This window comes from Capsicum annuum, chromosome 4, assembly GCF_002878395.1.
Source record: "Capsicum annuum cultivar UCD-10X-F1 chromosome 4, UCD10Xv1.1, whole genome shotgun sequence".
NCBI lineage: Eukaryota > Viridiplantae > Streptophyta > Magnoliopsida > Solanales > Solanaceae > Capsicum > Capsicum annuum.
In genome coordinates, this window is record NC_061114.1 from 20,382,434 (window position 1) to 20,387,243 (window position 4,810).

Here is a 4,810-nt window from a genome sequence, read left to right on the forward strand (position 1 = left end):
TTATTAAAATACTTAATGTAGTACCATTGGTGTATTGCGATTATATTCATGATTTATTGGCAAATGAGACATGTGAAAATTCATGGATGATATAAAAATAATGAGTGGATATTGGCTCATGTGGCTGTGGAAAAGTATCATTGTGGTTGGTTGTGGAAATATATCATGTGGTTGTTTGTGGAAATACTCATTGTGATTGGTTGTGAGCATTACATCTTCATATCATACTGATTCATGAAATATTGGTACCACCGTGACAACAACTGAGAAACACTGGCAACACCTTTCTAAGAGATATTGTAACAACCTATAAAATCCTTTTTGAGGGATGTTCTGGAAAGGAGATATGAGATATGTGGATTGTATATGGGTTGATGAACCCCTCATGGGTCCTACATCAAGAATCTTTAGCTCCGTAGGTGTATACGGGGTTTGTGCGACAATCTCGGAGGTTGTGCGATGACTTCATACATCATCATCATCATCGTCATATACATTACACTTACTTTATTGTGTTTATGTTATGTTGTATTGCCATATTGACTTGTCATCTATGTATTTTTCTTAACTTCCTTTACTTGTATTTGATGATCTTGTATCTACATGTTCTCTCTTATTCTATTTATATGTGACATAATGTATACTTGTGTTCTATATCTTGGTGTGTTGTTGTAATACATGTGATATACATTAAAACTGTTAGTGCAAGCGGTGTGGGCTGCCGTTGTGTGATATTTTTTTATTGCAGGTGACGTACCCTTATTGTGTGTTTTGTATGCTTTATTTACTACTTTACTTGGTCAGCCTATGATGCTTACTGAGTACAAGTGGACCGTACTCATGTCTACTGCGCCCTTTTGGTGCAAGTCCTAGCTCGAGTGCGTCTCAACTTGATTGACTCGGGCAATTGTTGGAGCTTTCAAGGTAGCGGTTGGACATTCATGCGTCTGAAATTCACCTCTATCTTTCTATAGTAGTTATGTCTTTATTAGTATTCGGAGATAGTATTACTCCTTTGTGGTTATTTTCCCAATGTATTTTCCTCTTGGATTGTATTTGTAGTTTTTACACTATTGACACCTAGTTTTGGGCATGATTGGCATTTTGAATAAGTTCTTTCTGCATTGTTATGATTACTTATATGGTACGACTTCATTCTAGAAGCCTTACCTTGGGATATTTTTGTCTTTTCCTCTTTTTATATTAATTTGGGTGATAGGCTTACTTATCAAGGTACGCTGTGATAAGTGCCATTATGACCCTTATTTTTGAATCGTGGTAAATTGGTATTAGAGCAACCAGGTTTCATTGGTATCAATGGTGTAAGAACAAGATGTCTAATAGAGTCTCGCGGATCGATACTTAGACGTACGTATCTATCTTCGAGAGGCTATAGAACATCTTTAGGAAACTTTCCTTATTTCATTCTTTATCGTGCGAAGTTCTTTCATACCTTGTGTTTTGAGTTGTGTTTCACTCTTTCTATGCGAATGGAGTTGCTTATACCTCTTATCAGTTGAGAGATGCAGCGAGAGATTGATGGAGGTCGTTTATTAGTTGTAGACCCTGTGATTCTCTCAAAATGACTTGGGGTCTGTTCAATGATGCTTTCCTAGAGAGATTTGTGTCTTTCAGTTTGAGAGATCGTATGCGGGACGAGTTTGATCATTTGGAGCAAGGCTCCATGATAGTTGTTGAGTATGAGGCAAGCGTCAATACCTTGTCCAGATATTCCTATGATAGTATCTCCATCGAGTTTGAGCAGATACGAAAGTTTGTAAAGGGTTTGGATATCTCTCTTTAGTTGGCTATGTCTCATATGGTTGTGTTTGGGGCTTCTTTTTAGAGTATTATGGATCATGCTAAGATTACAGAGGGTATTCTTAGTGCATTTCAGGGAGGCGCCAAGAAGGTGCAACGTTTTGGTGAGTTTTGGAGTTAGACCGATCAAGGTAGAGATTTTAAAAGTTTTCATGGATACCATGGTAGGCCAGTATAGGTAATTTTATATTGTTCAGCTGGTGGATCTTTTAGTTCAGCAGTTCAGGGTGGTCGTTTGAGCTCAGTTATTCTTTCTCTTATTGAGACTGGTCATAGAGGTTGCTATGTGTGCGATGAGATTGGCCTTATGGGCAAGGACTTTTCTCGTCGTGTATTTAGAGCTACTCATATTTCAGCTGTGAGAGGCAGGGGTTCTACCAAAGGTGCAAAAGGTAGAGATGGTAGAGCCCGTGTTGGTGGTCGTGATGCTACTCAGCCAGTTGATAGTCATGGATAGTGTTACACTATACCAATCAGATATGAGGTAGAGGCTTCAGATGTTGTGATCTCAAGTACCGTTCCTTTTGTTTCAGACCTGTATCTGTATTATTTGATCCTGGATCAACTTTCTCCTATCTGTCTGTGTATTTTTCTTTGGATTTTGGTTCTGTTAGTAAGCCTCTTTCCATGTCTATTCATGTATCTACCCCGGTAGGTGATTTTTTAGTGGTGGATTGGGTGCATCGATCTTGTGTTGTGACTTTTGCCGGGTGTGAGACTTTGATAGACTTGCTTGTGTTAGATATGGTCGATTTTGATATTATTTTGGGTATGGATTGGTTGGATCCTTATCATGTTGTTTTAGATTGTTTTGCTAAGACTGTGACTTTAGCTTTGGCTGGTGTGACAAGGATAGCTTGGAAGGGTGCACCTTATTCGGGTCCTAAAAAGATTATATCTTATATTTAAGCTCGTAAATTAGTTGAGAGGGGATGTTTATCTTACTTGGCTGATATTCGTGACACCAATGTTGTTTCCCTCCTTTCTTAAATTCTATCTATGTCGTCCGTGAGTTTATGGATGTGTTCCCTACGGACTTGTCTGGTATGCATCCGGATTGAGATATACTTAGTACAATCCAGAAGTATTAATCCACATATACGTCTATGTGCTATATTGTCTCATAATGTAGGTTCAGGTGCTCAGTTTCAGCAGCGTGAATGATTTCGAGCATTTCCATCTACATCCCAACAGTTGGTGAGTTCTCATAGTTCAGGGACTTACTCACTCAGTTTTTCAGCTTATTAGTATAGATGATTCAGTATTTTCAGACAGTTTGAGTCAGCTGGGGGTTTGTCCCAGTGACTCTCTAGCGTTAGTAGTAGAGGTTTGTCAGACTGCTAGATATGATTCAAATTTAGTATTGATTGATCAGACTCTTGAGTTTAGTATTTTCAGATATTATAATCAGACATTTACATCTTAGCTCATATAGAATTTTGCATTTTATCTTGATTATATATCTATGCTTCCCTATTATAAGTTTCAGATTTAGTAGATGGATTATAGGGTTACTTAAGACTACTAATAGTCTTGAGCACCGTGTGATATCTCAAAACTCATTTTCGGGGCTTTACAAACTTAGTATCAGAGCCTAAGGTTATAAGAGTCCTAGGGAGTTAGACAAGCCGCGTTATATAGAGTCTTAATCATGGGTGTGAAGCGCGCAATATTTATGAGCAAGAGGCTACGGGACGTTTTTAGAAAATCATCTATTTCTTTCATGATCTATCGTGCTTATAGTATCTCTATCTGCTTTTAACTCATGCTCTTACGTGACACACCTCCTCGTCGAGCTAATGCACGCAGAAATAATAACCAACCACCCTAGCCTGCTGACCCTCTGAATGAGAATGTATCCCATGCTGAATTTTAGGCTGCATTTTAAGAGTTAGCCTAAGCTGTGACTGCTAATGTTCAGGGCTACCATCAGACGACAGTCCCACTTCACAAAATGGGGATCTAGTAGCAGCCAGAATTCGTGACTTCATGAGAATGAATCCGTCTGAGTTCTTTGGGTCAAAAGCAGGTGAGGACCCACAACTTTATTTAAATTATGTGAAAAAATCACCCAGATTATACACATGTTTATGAAGAGGAGAGTGCAGAGTTGGCATCCTATAGATTGAAGGATGTAGCGTATAATTGGGTTGTTATGTGGAAGAATGGTAGAGGTGAGAATGCAACTCCTATGAGTTGGCAGGTTTTTCAAAGTGCATTTCTAGACAATTTCTTTTCGTGCAAAATGCGAGAAGCAAAGGTAGAAGAGTTTGTGAACCTGAGGCAGGGCTCAATGACAGTGAAGGAGTACTGCCTTAAGTTCGATCAGTTGTCTAAGTATGCCCCTGATACGATGGCTGACCCTAGGAAGAGTATGAGTAAGTTTGTTACTGGAGTATCTGGTTTGGTAGTTAAGGAGTGTAGGACTGCCATGCTTACTAGGGACATGGATCTTGCTAGATTGATGATTAATGCTCAACAGATTAAGGCTGAAAAGTTGAAGGAAAGAAAGAGGGAAAATAAAAAGGCTAGAATCGGCCAGTTTGAGTATGTCCATACAAAGTTTAGAGGGGAAAATCATTCGCAGTTTCAGAATCGTTCATCTATGTCAGCACCATCTTCAGCTAGTACTCCCACCCTCAAAGCTAGGCAAGAGCAGTGGAATAAGACTTCTATGTCCAAATCTCAGAATAGTATGAGTGGAAAACCCAGTTATCCTCCATATGCTAAATGTGGTAAGAATCATCCTGGTGAGTGCTTGTTGGGACAAAAAGGTTGTTATGGTTGTGGTAAGTTGGGACATAGAATCAAAGAGTGTCTGCATGCTAAGCAGAGAAATAGGGATGTTCATCCCCAGAATCAGGCTACTAGCGCACCAACTTCTCTAGGTTACCCAGTCCCTCCTCAGGGAGCATCATCCAGTACCGGTGATGGTCAGCACCAGAATCAGTTTTATACATTACCATCCCATCAGGAGCAGAAGAATTCA